Raw genomic sequence first — 14,443 nt, 5'->3', positions numbered from 1 at the left:
TTGCCCTTGGTAAAATAAAAAAAAATTGGACCTGAATAATTTTTTTGTGAAAAAAAGTTAAATGTTCATTTTTTTTAAACATTCAAAAAATTCCTGTGAAGCACCTGAAGGGTTAATAAACTTTATGAATGTGGTTTTGAGCACCTTGAGGGGTGCAGTTATTGGAATGGTGTCACTTTTGGGTATTTTCTATCATATAGACCCCTCAAAGTGACTTCAAATGTGGTCCCTAAAAATAAAATGGTGTTGTAAAAATGAGAAATCACTGGTCAACTTTTAACCCTTATAAGTTCCTAACAAAAAAATTTTGGCTCCAAAATTGTGTTGATGTAAAGTAGACATGTAGGAAATGTTGCTTATTAAGTATTTTGTGTGCCATATCTCTGTGATTTAAGGGCATGAAAATTCAAAGCTGGAAAATTGCGAAATTTTCTAAATTTTCACCAAATGTTTGTTTGTTTCACAAACAAAACACAAGCTATATGAATGGAAATTCTACTACTAGCTTGAAGTACAATATGTCATGAAAAAAACAGTGTCAGAATCACTGGGATCCATAGAAGCGTTCCAGACAAAAGGGACAGGGGTCAGAATTGTAAAAATTGGCCCGATCATTAACGTGCAAACCACACATGAGGGCTAAGGGTTTAAAAGCTGTTTCATGTAGCCACAGGATGGGGTAGAAACAAATAAAAAATTCTATACTTCTTGGTACTATATGCGGAATCACATGACTGATGCAGCCAATCAGCAGCCACTGATCGCTGCAGTTTTCACATTTTGTTTGAATTAGAAATTAGCATAAGCTTAAAATAAGTATGAAAACCATGCAATACACTGCAATATAAAAGTATTGCAGTGTATTTTTCAAGTGATCACATAATCACATATTCAATTCTGTAAATAAAAACTACAGCTCACAACACAAAATAAGATGTCATACAGACTCATCTACAGAAAAATAAAAAAGTTATAGCTCTTTTAAAATAGTGACACAACACATTTTTGATAACGAATTCTTATTTTTTTTAAAACTAGTAATATATTAACCCCTTACCTACAAGGGACGTAATATTCCATCCATGTGACCCTGGACCTAATTACCATGGACGGAATATTACGTCCCAGCGATCAGCGGCGCCCACGTGGTGAGCGCCGCTGATTGCTGCCGGGTGTCAGCTGATTATCACAGCTGACACCCAGCACAATGTGTCAGGGGCGGTCACGGACCGCCCCCGACGCGTTAACCCCTTGTACACCGCGATCAAACGCGATCGCGGTGTACCGGGGGTTAAAGGGAAGCATCGGCAGGGAGGGGGCTCCCTCCTTGCTTCCCTGAGCCCCCCACGGCAGCGCAATGTGCAGCGCTGCTGCGGGGGTCTCTTTCCCTACAGGCCCCCGGATCCAAGATGGCAACGGGGGCATTCGGGGGCCTGTAGGGAGCTGACTTCCTCACTGCCTGCAAAGCGCAGGCATGAGGAAGTCTGCAGAACTGCCTGTGACAGATTGCTGATCTGTCACAGTGATCTGTGATGTGATAGATCAGCTATCTGTCACAGGACAGTGATGTCCCACCTGGGACTATGTAATAAAGTAAAAAGAAAAAAAAAGTGTTAAAAATAATTAAAAAAAAATCGCTAAATAAATTAGTAAAAAAAAAAAAAATATTCCCCAATAAATCCATTTTTTCAAAATAAAAAAAAAAACAATAAAAGTACACATATTTGGTATCGCCGCATCCGTAGCGACCCTCCCTATAAAACTGTCCCATTAGTTAACCCCTTTAGCGAACCCCTTAAAAAATAAAAATAAAAAACGATGCAAAAAATAATGATTTATTATCATACCACCAAACAAAAAGTACAATAATGCGCGATCAAAAAGACACATATAAATATCCATGGTACCGCTGAAAACGTCATCTTGTCCCGCAAAAAACGAGCCACCATACAGCATCATCCGCAAAAAAATAAAAAAGTTATAGCTTGCAGAATAAAGCGATGCAAAAATAACTATTTTTTATATAAAATTGTTTTCATTGCAAAAAACCGACAAAACATAAAAAAAAGACCTAAATGAGGTAAAACTGTAACCGTACTGACCCGAAGAATAAAACCGCTTTATCAATTTTATCGCATGTGGAACGGCGTAAACGCACCACCCAAAAGAAATTCATGAAAAGCTGGTTTTTGTTCATTCTGCGTCCCAAAAATCGGAATAAAAAGCGATCAAAAAATGTCATGTGCCCGAAAATGATACCAATGAAAACGTCAACTCATCCCACAAAAAATAAGACCTCACAAGACTCGGTGGGTCAAAATACGGAAAAATTATAGCTCACAATATGTGGTGATGCAAAAACTATTTTTACAATAAAAAGCGTCTTTTAGCGTCTGACAGTCTGACATAAAAACCCGCCATAAATAGTCAATCAAACCCCCCGTTATCACCCCCTTAGTTAGGGAAAAATAATAAAACTAAAAGAAAATGTATTTATTTCCATTTTCCCATTAGGGTTAGGGTTAGGGCTAGGGTTAGGGCTAGGGTTAGGGTTAGGGCCAGGGCTAGGGTTAGGGCTAGGGTTAGGGTTAGGGCTCAGATTAGGGTTAGGAGTGTGTTGGGGTTAGGGTTGGAGTTATAATTGGGGGGTTTCCACTGTTTGGGCACATCAGGTGCTCTCCAAAGGCAACATGGCGTCTGATCTCAATTCCAGCCAATTCTGCGTTGAAAAAGTCAAATGGTGCTCCTTCCCTTCCAAGCTCTGCCATGCGCCCAAACAGTGGTTTACCCCCACATATGGGGTATCAGCCTACTCAGGACAAATTACAAAACAACTTTTGGGGTCCAATTTTTCCTGTTACCCTTAGGAAAATAAAAAATTGGGTGCAAAAATATCATTTTTGCGGAAAAAAATGATTTTTTTATTTTCACGCCCAGGCATTATAAACCTCTGTGAAGCACTTGGGGGTTCAAAGTGCTCACCACACATCTAAATAAGTTCCGTGGGGGGTCTAGTTTCCAAAATGGGGTCACTTGTGGGGAGTTTCAATAGTTTAGGTACATCAGGGGCTCTCCAAACGCACATGACACCCGCAGACCAATGGAATCCATCAAAGTCTGCATTCCAAAACGTCACTACTTCCCTTCCGAGCTTCCGAGCCCTGACGTGTGCCCATACAGTAGTTTTCTCCCACATATGAGGTATCAGCGTACTCAGGACAAATTGGAAAACAACTTTTGGGGTCCAATTTCTCCTGTTACCCTTGGAAAAATAAAAAAAATGGGGACTAAAAGATGATGTTTGTTGAAAAAATACGATATTTTTATTTTCACGCCAGGTCGTTATAAACTTCCGTGAAGCACTGGGGGGTTCAAAGTGCTCACCACACATCTAGATAATTTCATTAGGGGGTCTAGTTTCCAAAATGGGGTCATTTGTGGGGGTTTCCACTGTTTAGGTACATTAGGGGCTCTCCAAAGGCAACATGACACCCGCAGACCATTCCATCAAAGTCTGCATTCCAAAACGTCACTACTTCCCTTCCGAGCCCCGACGTGTCCCCATACAGTAGTTTTCTCCCACATATGGGTGTCAGCGTACTCAGGACAAATTGGACAACAGCTTTTGGGGTCCAATTTCTCCTGTTACCCTTGGGAAAATAAAAAAATGGGGACTAAAAGATCATGTTTGTGGAAAAAATACGATTTTCTTATTTTCACGCCCGGGCGTTATAAACTTCTGTGAAGCACTGGGGGGTTCAAAGTGCTCACCACACATCTAGATAAGTTCCTTGGGGGGTCTAGTTTCCAAAATGGTGTCATTTGTGGGGGGTTTCTACTGTTTTGGTACATCAGGGGCTTTCCAAACGCGACATTGTGTCCAATCTCAATTCCAGCCAAAAACGTGAAATGGTGCTGCTTCCCTTCCGAGCTCTGCCATGCGCCCAAATAGTGGTTTACCCCCACATGTGGGGTATCAGCGCACTCAGGATAAATTGCACAATATCTTTTAGGGTCCTGTTATTCTTGGAAAAATAAAAATTGAGGGTGAATAGATCATTTTTGTGGAAAAAATATGATTGTTTAATTGTACGGCTGTATGTTATAAACTTCTGTGAAGCCCTTGGGGGTTCAAAGTTCTCACCACACATCTAGATAAGTTCCTTGGGGGGTCTAGATTCCAAAATGGTGTCATTGGTGGGGGTTTCCACTGTTTTGGTACATCAGGGGTTTTCCAATCGCAACATGGTGTCCGATCTCAATTCCAGCCAAAAACGTCAAATGGCGCTGCTTCCCTTCCGAGCTCTGCTATGCGCCCAAATAGTCATTTACACCCACATATGGGGTATCAGCGTACTCAGGACAAATTGCACAATAACTTTTAGGGTCCTGTTACCCTTGGAAAAATAAAAATAGGGGGTGAAAAGATCATTTTTGTGGAAAAAATATGATTTTTTAATTTTACCGCTGTACGTTATAAACTTCTGTGAAGCCCTTGTGGGTTCAAAGTTCTCACCACATATCTAGATAAGTTCCTTGGGGGGTCTAGTTTCCAAAATGGGGTCACTTGGGGGGGTTTCCACTGTTTAGGTACATCAGGGGCTCTCCAAATGCGACATGGCTTCCGATCTGAATTCCAGCCAATTTTGCATTGAAAAAGTCAAACAGTGCTCCTTCCCTACTGAGGTCTGCCATGCGCCGAAACAGTGGTTCCCCCCCACATATCAGGTATCCGCATACTCAGGACAAATTGCACAATAACTTTTGCAGTCCAATTTCTCCTGTTACCCTTGGTAAAATAAAGAAAATTGAACCTGAAGTATTTTTTTTGTGAAAAAAAGTTAAATGTTCATTTTTTTTTTAAATATTCAAAAAATTCCTGTGACGCACCTAAAGGGTTAATAAACTTCTTGAATGTGATTTTAAGCACCTTAAGGGGTGCAGTTTTTAGAATGGTGTCTCTTTTGGGTATTTTCTATCATATAGACCCCTCAAAGTGGCTTCAAATGTGATGTGATCCCTAAAAATAAAATGGTGTTGCAAAAATGAGAAATCGCTGGTCAATTTTTAACCCTTATAACTTTCTAACAAAAAAAAATTTTGGTTCCAAAATTGTGCTGATGCAAAGTAAACATGTGGGAAATGTTATTTATTAAGTTTTTTGTGTGCCGTATCGCTGTGATTTAAGGGCATAAAAATTCAAAGTTGGAAAATTGCGAAATTTTCAAAATTTTCGCCAAATTTCCGTTTTTTTCACAAATAAACGCAAGTTATTTGAATGAAATTTTACCACTAACATGAAGTACAATATGTCACGAGAAAACAATGTCAGAATCACCGGGATCCATGGAACCGTTTCAGAGTTCTGACCTCATAAAGGGACAGTGGTCAGAATTGTAAAAATTGGCCTGGGAGTTAACGTGCAAACCACCCTTGGTAGTGAAGGGGTTAAAAAGCATTGTAAAATTGTCTTTTCTGTGATCATATTGAACTAAAGTATCATGAAACTACAAAATTTTTACTGTGCAATGAATGCCATAAAAATAAAAGCTAGAATGTATAGGTGGAATTGTGGTATTTTTGCACTTTTCCCCCCTTTTTGTAGTTTTTTTCCCATATTTTATTTTATCATATGACAATGGTAAATGGTAAAGTTCAAAGCTAAAACTCATCCTAAAAAAAAAAGGAAGCCCCCTTGCGGATATCACACATAATATGTATTTCAGAGGCTTTTCCTTGGGTAAATGTTGAGATGTGATCCAAAATGTGGCATGAAGACTCCTGAGATATATAATGTGGGTTAATGTGTGTGGTGTAGGAAAGGATATGGAAAGTACAAATTATTGGCAAAAAAAACATCCTTGTAGGGCAAGGCAAACTTCCAATAACAATATATGGCTTCAAAATACATGTGTATTGTAGATGATTATAGCACTAGTTTTTCCTGTAATGTCTCAAGGGCACTGTAGGCATTTTTGTCCTGAATTAGTAACCCCTCTCCCAAGCTTCCATCTGAATGGCTTACAAAACAAAATCTGCAGTTATGGAATTAATCTTCAGGTTTATATTGTGCTAAAGCTCCGTGGCTGCTGTACTGGACACTCGACTGCTAGGAAGAAATGAACTCCTGGCTTTGGTCACTAATGCAATGCTGAGCCATCTATTGGTCAATGCCCGGGCGTGATTACATTTGCTGCTCACTGTGTATTTTTTAGTGACTGAAAGCTGGAGGCTGCCGGGAGGAATGAAGTTAATTTTCTCCCATTTGCCCAGTTTTCAGACTGGCAGTTGCTTGTCTTTAGAAGACTATTAACATGCTAATTACTCCCATATATGTAGGTTAATAGCTTTTAAGGACATGACAAATTCCTTTGAATGCAATCTTTGTTAGAATATTTACCTCTCACATTTAATAAATACCATCTGTTTTCTTAAAGCACACTCAGAGTCAATAGGATTGACATTTAATAAATGCCCAAGGAATCCACTTAGGGCATCTCACAAAGTAAATACTAAAGACAGCATTGGATTTTTCTTCAGCATACCATCCCCAACCCAAAGGGCAAGTGGAGTGAACCAATCATATCCTGGCCGGATTCCTGTGCCACTTCATCAACGCACACCATGACGACTGGGTAGAGTTACTGCCCTGGGCGGAATTCTTCTACAACAACCAAGTAAGTGAATCTTCTGGAAAATCTCCCTTTCAGATTGTGTTTGGACTTCAACTCAGTATTCCTCTTCCTATCTCTGAACCGTCTGGCGTTCCGGCAGCCAATACCTCTATCGAAGATTTCTCGAAAGTTTGGAGAGATACCATGACTGCTTTGGAGAGAGACTCTCAACGTATAAAAAGGCATGCGGACAAAAGACACCTGAATGCTCCCACCTTTCATCCTGGAGACAAGGTATGGCTCTCCTCCAAGTACATCAGTCTGAAGTTGCCTGGCTACTTTCACACTTGCGTTTTTTTGCTGCACGTTTTTTGCGCACACAAACGCATGAAAAAAATGCATCATGCATTTGTGTGCATTTTTTTGCAGGTTTTGGTGCATTTTTTTAAAAAACGCATGCGTTTTTTGCGCATACGTGGGCATTATAATGCGCACGTATGCGCACCCATAGACTTTAATGGGTGTTTTGCTGTAAAAAAAAATGCATTGCATGCGCATGGGTTTTTTGGGGGCAAGTCGGACGCACAAAAAATGCAACAGGATGCATTTTGTGTGCCCGAGCGCACACTGAAAAAAAAAGCATGCGCATACAAATGCGTACGTGCGCATATGTATGCGCACATATGCGCACCCATGTTAAAATATAGGGGAAAAAAGCAGCGCAAAAAAATGCAAGTGTGAAACCAGCCTAGAAAGTAAGGGATAACACCAATTACCTGGTGGACTGGCAAGGCTTTGGTCATGAGGAGAGGTCTTGGGAGCCTAAAGAGAACATCCCGGCCCATCTCCTTCTTAAAAGATTTCACGCAGGCTTGAAAAAGAGGGGGCGTAAAGAGGGGGATACTGTTACATCCGGTTCTAGTGCTGCCCCCAGTTCTCGTCCCTCATCCGCTCCTGCTCCCGAAGCTGCTCACTCTCTGTCTGTCCCTCGGCATCCTGCTGCTGCTTCTCTCTCCCCCACTTCCTGGCACGCTGCCAGCAGGCCTCCAGGGAGAATGCTTAGGACGCGCGCTCTTACTACGTAATCTTACTACGGATACCTGGGGCTCACTAGTTACGTCCCTTTGGAGCCCCCCGGACCAAGGTCCCGAGGTTCCACTCAAAAAATAAAAAACAAATGTGAACTTCATCACCTGTGCCTCCGCTTCCATTCGATACACATTGCTAATGAGAGTAATACTAATCCCAAACTGTTCTTAAACTATATCAATAGTAAAAGAATCAAAAGTGAAAGTGTTGGCCCATTAAAAAATTGTGAGGAAAGAATGGTTGTAGATGACGAGGAAAAAGCTAATATATTAAACACCTTCTTCTCTACGGTATTCACAGTGGAAAATGAAATGCTGGCTGAAATGCTGAGAGACAAAGAAAATCCTATATTAGGGGTTACCAATCTAACCCAAGAAGAGGTGCAAAACTGGCTAAATAAGATCAAAATAGATAAATCTCCGGGTCCGGATGGCCTACACCCACGAGTACAAAGAGAACTAAGTAATGTAATAGAAAGCTGTTATTTCTTATATTTAGGGACTCTATAGCGACGGAGTTTGTTTCACAGGACTGGCACAAAGCAAATGTGGTACCAATATTCAAAAAGGGCTCTAAATGTGAACCTGGAAATTGTCGGCCAGTAAGTCTAACCTCTATTGTTGGTAAAATATTTGAAGGGTTTCTGAAAGATGTTATTCTGGATTATCTCAATGAGAATAACTGTTTAACTCCATGTCAGCATGGGTTTATGAGGAATCGCTCCTGTCAAACCAATCTAATCAGTTTTTATGAAGAGGTAAGCTATAGAATGGATCAAGGTGTGTCATTGTATGTGGTTTATCTTGATTTTTCCAAAGCGTTTGATACCGTGCCACAGAAGAGGTTGGTATACAAAATGAGAATGCTGGGTATGAGGGAAAATGTGTGTAAATGGGTAAGTAACTGGCTTAGTGATAGAAAGCAGAGGGTGGTTATAAATGGTATATTCTCTAACTGGGTCACTGTGACCAGTGGGGTACCGAAGGGGTCGGTGTTGGGACCTATTCTCTTCAACATATTTATTAACTATCTGGTAGAAGATTTACAGAGTAAAATATCGATATTTGCAGATGATACAAAACTATGTAAGGCAGTCAATACAATAAAAGATAGTATTCTGCTACAGATGGATCTGGATAAGTTGGAAATGTGGGCTGAAAGATGGCAGATGCAGTGTAACAATGATAAATGTAAGGTTATACACATGGGAAGAAGGAATCAATATCACCATTACACACTGAATGGGAAACCACTGGGTAAATCTGACATGGAGAAGGACTTGGGGATCCTAATTAATGATAAATTTACCTGGAGCAGCCAATGCCAGGCAACAACTGCCAAGGTAAACAGGACCATGGGGTGCATTAAAAGAGGTCTGGATACACATGATGAGAGCATTATACTGCCTCTGTACAAATCCCTGGTTAGACCGCACATGGAGTACTGTGTACAGTTTTTGGCACTAGTGCTCAGGAAGGATATAATGTAACTGGAGCGAGTACAAAGGAGGGCAACAAAATTAATAAAGGGGATGGGGGAACTACAATACCCAGAGAGATTAGCAAAATTATGATTATTTAGTCTAGAAAAAAGATGACTGAGGGCAGATCTAATAACCATTTATAAGTATATTAGGGGATAATGCAAATATCTCACCGAGGATCTGTTTATACCAAGGAATGTGACGGTTACAAGGGGGCATTCTCTGCGTCTGGAGGAGAAAAGGTTTTTTCACCAACATAGAAGAGGATTCTTTACTATTAGGACAGTGCGAATCTGGAATTCCTTGCCTGAGGAGGTGGTGATGGCGAACTCAGTCGAGGGGTTCATGAGAGTCCTGGATGTTTTCCTGGAGCCCAACAATATTGTATCTTACAGTTATTAGGTTCTTTAGAAGGACGAAGATCTGGAGATTTATTCTGATGGAATATAGGTTGAACTGGATGGACAAATGTCTTTTTTTGGCCTTGCTGACTATGTTACTATGTTACTATATTTTGATAGATTGGACAGAATTAAGAATAGATTAATGCACTGTGTCATATATAAGTGAACAACAGCTCCAATATAACAGATATAATGACACTTCCAGAGATGTTTGATCTCTGTACATAAAGGCACAGTAGTCAAAATATTTTTCAAAATAGTCCAACTTTATTCATCATAACAATACAAAAGAGTTAAAAAAGGCAAGCATAAAGGTATCTCTACAAACAGCCCAGAGAAATACTGAGTCAAAAAATATACAGTATATGAAGCTATGCTAGTAGTTCAAGAATATGTAGTTGAGCAGTAATTAGTATTTCATGTCTCCAAGATTTTTCCATTTGGTAAAGTGTAAGTAGTGCTGAGAAATTCTCAAATCCTAATATATATTAGATTATTGCAGTGAAATTGCTTAGTGTGAGTTGGCAAATGGAGGTTAGGATGGGATCCTGCATTTTTTAATAATTGGTATAAATGACTTTAATATAAAGGAACCCCATGCAGAATTCAGCATTCCATTTTGTTGGCATTTGAGTCCAACAGCAAATAATCAAGACCAGGAAATGATCATGTAAACCAATGGTGTTAGGTAAAACTTACTGCAATGGACAGCTCAAGCTCAAGCTGCATGATCAGTGTGCGGGTCCACATCAAAGGCAAGAATATGACGTATGACATACATATACAGCACAAATCGTGAAGGGTTTAGCCAAATGTATTTATTGCTCAAAAAGTTGCAGCTATCACTCCAGCAAAAAACAGGGGCAAAAAGCACTTAAGAAAGAGTTGTAAAATAAGCATTTTATTTAAAAATCAAATTTGTCAAACATCACATGACATTTATGTGAATTTTGTACAGTTAATGATGCAGCCACAAGCAATTGTGACAATAAAAAATTCCCTTCGTGATCAATTCCAGCCTATATGTATTGATTTAGGCCTAAATGTTTCTGCTTTTCTGAAGAACAATAATGCGAATCAAAAGATTTCACTGATTTTCACATGCCAGAAATATCACCACTTTCCTCAGGCTATGATACCAGTCATAGACAAAAAATAAGCAAAATACTGTTTTATTCCTCAACAATTAGACTTTTTCCTGTCTTAGGTTTTTCCCACATGATATGATTTTTAGGGATGCGCCCATTTTGAATGGTATACTACAATTTATAATAATAATAAACAAAACTAATATACTAATTAGGATAAAAATATTTCTTACCTTCTATGATCTTTTTATCCAGGTCTGGTTCTGAGCCTGTTAAAATTCTCAGAAAATTCCTGTTATAAACCAACTGAGGATAACAAGTGACTGAGATACGATTTTGCCTTCTGGCTATCTGTGGACTTTGCCGAGTTTAGCATTCATCATCTTTTCAGAAAAGCCAGCTTTCCTAAAGTTCAAGGTGCATAAGTTATGTATTTCTATTTGAAAGTATAAATTAATTTTTATAATTGGCTTTATAATATCGGAATACTGTATCATGATGGCTTTTGTATTTAGAAAGGACCGGTCAACACATTTTTCCTATAAGAATAAAACAGTAAAATGACATCGTGAACGGAGATAGAAGGTTTCCTTTTATTTTTTAATATGATCTAAAGGGTTACTCTCTTGTTACCTGTTAAAATTGAGGGACTGAATTAAAAAGGTCCCGCTGTTGTGGATGATTAATTTACGCAACAATGGTCCCAATTTAGCTTATGTTGATCAGCTGTAATTTCTGAAGGAATTTAGTAATACAGTTAAAGCGAGAGATATTTGTACTTTGTCAAGTTTTGGCATTTTAGCTGTTTACCAAATCATATTCAAAATACAGTTATGTAAGCAATATGGGTTTGATCAAAGAAAATTTGCAAACTCTAGTTCCGTTAACCTGAAATATTACATTTTTCATGAAAGGTATCCAGGTTTTCCTTGATCTTGAATTGTGAATCAAAGATTAAACATTGTTTGGTAGAGTTCAATAATCTCACTGCTCTTACTGTAAAAAAAAATCTGTGATGTTGACTAAACTTTACTTCCTTCAGAAATAGAGGCTGCCCACACAGTATATGGTCAATTTGCTTGTAGCACCACTAATGAAATAAATGGGCAGTCAGTGCAATGCCAAGATGTGTCGTTTGCTATTGGTCAAGTCTTGACTCTACCTTTAGCTAATACAGTAAGTTAGGGTGCTGAGATCCCTATATTATCTCAGAATTTATTAAAAGGAACTGTCAAAAGACTTTTGCGTCATCATTTTAGAGCAGCATAATATAAGGCAGCAGATTAGGGTGACAGTCAAACAATATTTTGTACAAATTTTTAGGTCTCACCCCTGGGAGTGATTGCAACACACACACAAATTTGTAACATTGCAACATTGTTTACTGGTGACTCAATCATTTCAAAACTAACAATTATTTGTAATAAATGTCTTGCAGTAAAGTTAATGTATCATTTTATAGTAGTTTCTCTTTACGAAACATGCTTTATTTGATCAGGTTAGTCAGGGATGCTTCTCCACCCACTGGAGAATAAACTGTTTCTGATCTTCTTGAGTGCTTTATGATATATTGAATGAACTCATGACCACAATGAAGCATTTGGTGGCATAATTCACAATTTTCAATTTGGCGACATTTGTGGATGCATCCATATAACTTGCATTAGTGTGCCACAGAAAAAGATCTTCATAAAGAAAACCTTAGTTTATTTAGTTGTCTATGTATATTAGAGTCACTTGATGTTGTGGGGACATTGAGTTTTGTGTTCCATTTTTGTGTCATTCATAGCAATTATGCACTTTATTATTGTCATTGGAGTATTATTATGTCTTTACACGTGATACATGATAAAGTTTTATGTAAATAAGGAAGAGGAACAGCATCCGGTCTGGGTGAAAAATTGTATCAAAAATTTATTCTGCCAGTACAAAATACAACGTTTCGGCCATATTGTGGCCTTTTTCAAGTATAACATAACAGCACATATGGTGGCCTTTTATAGTGTGGCACAGCCAATCACCATTTAGGTAACACCCATCACAAAAAATCCATACATATAAATACATCCATCAGATACATATATATTCAATAGCACAGTTTATCTAATCGTTAACAATAGTAGTCATAATCATATTAGAAATATTGCAAAAGCATTTCATATATAAACATCGATCCCCAAATCAGCCCACCAATGATCATGATGCATCAAAGGTATCCATAGAAATAACGCACCAATCACTTGCAGTAATACATATCCATATATAAACCAACAATCCCTAATCACATAATAGTGGCGCCAACCCCAATGGACCAATCATATGAGGACTCACAAATCGGCAGAGTTCCCTCTCCCCATATGACAACATCAGCCAGAGCCAGGTTGTATCAGGAACGCAGTCTAATGACGCGCACTACCAGGTCACGGCGCGCGCGCTGCCCATCCCCGCAGGCCCGGTCACGCGACGTCTCCGTCACAGAGCACCGTGCATGCGCGGTGCTAAGCAAGGGATCAGCCACACGAACTGCCCACCGGGGAGGACCGCGCACGCGCAGAGGCCCAGGGCACGCGATCACATACCACACTCCCTCACAAACCTGCGCATGCGCTGATTAGCGAAAACAAGTGTAATACCACACTTGAATAAATGAGTCCACACAGATAGGCCAAAATGCTCCCAAAACAATGCAGCGTATAAGAGACATTTGGAATCAAGGAACCATATCCATAGTAACTTTAATAATATTCCATACTTTACGAGATTCGCATACGTTGCACATTATATAAGGAGCAAAACTGGGATAATTACAAAAAAGAAAAAAAGAAGAGAAAAAAGAAAAAGAGGGCACGGGCATGTAGCATATATGTAGTATGTATGTAGCATGTAGTATGTATGTAGTATGTATGTAGAATGTAGTATGTATGTAGCATGCAGTATGTATGTAGCATGCATGTAGTATATATGTAGTATGTATGTAGCATATATGTAGTATGTATGTAGTATGTATGTAGTATGTATGTAGCATGCATGTAGTATATATGTAGTATGTATGTAGCATATATGTAGTATGTATGTAGCATGTAGTATATATGTAGTATGCATGTTGCATGCATGTAGTATATACACTCACTGGCCACTTTATTAGGTACACCATGCTAGTAACGGGTTGGACCCCCTTTTGCCTTCAGAACTGCCTCAATTCTTCGTGGCAGAGATTCAACAAGGTGCTGGAAGCATTCCTCAGAGATTTTGGACCATATTGACATGATGGCATCACACAGTTGGAGCAGATTTGTCGGCTGCACATCCCTGATGCGAATCTCCCGTTCCACCACATCCCAAAGATGCTCTATTGGATTGAGATCTGGTGACTGAGGAGGCCATTTGAGTACAGTGAACTCATTGTCATGTTCAAGAAACCAATCTGAGATGATTCGAGCTTTATGACATGGCGCATTATCCTGCTGAAAGTAGCCATCAGATGCCTGTTCTTAGCTGAGAGGAGTGGTACCCAGTGTGGTCTTCTGCTGCTGTAGCCCATCTGCCTCAAAGTTCGACGCACTGTGCGTTCAGAGATGCTCTTCTGCCTACCTTGGTTGTAACGGGTGGCAATTTGAGTCACTGTTGCCTTTCTATCAGCTCGAACCAGTATGCCCATTCTCCTCTGACCTCTGGCATCAACAAGGCATTTCCGGCCACAGAACTGCCGCTCACTGGATTTTTTTTCTTTTTCGGACCATTCTCTGTAAACCCTAGAGATGGTTG

At 39.4% G+C, this 14,443-nt stretch overlaps 1 long non-coding RNA gene across 1 annotated transcript in view; it reads left to right on the top strand.

Moving 5' to 3' along the window:
- LOC141101188 (uncharacterized) overlaps positions 1 to 11,712 on the top strand; it is a 76,373-nt gene extending 64,661 nt beyond the window's left edge. Inside the window, exons 3-5 of the long non-coding RNA XR_012234907.1 lie at positions 6,541 to 6,677; positions 6,775 to 6,908; positions 10,934 to 11,712. This is a non-coding gene — a long non-coding RNA (uncharacterized lncRNA). The remainder of the gene's footprint in view (positions 1 to 6,540; positions 6,678 to 6,774; positions 6,909 to 10,933) is intronic.
- Positions 11,713 to 14,443: the final 2,731 nt, after the last annotated feature.

The sequence above is a fragment of the Dendrobates tinctorius genome, unplaced genomic scaffold (assembly GCF_039654945.1).
Source record: "Dendrobates tinctorius isolate UK_male_01 unplaced genomic scaffold, ASM3965494v1 ptg000115l, whole genome shotgun sequence".
In the NCBI taxonomy this organism is placed as follows: Eukaryota; Metazoa; Chordata; class Amphibia; order Anura; family Dendrobatidae; genus Dendrobates; species Dendrobates tinctorius.
Note: the sequence above shows the minus strand (reverse complement) of the source record. Positions and strands in the feature narration are given on the sequence as shown.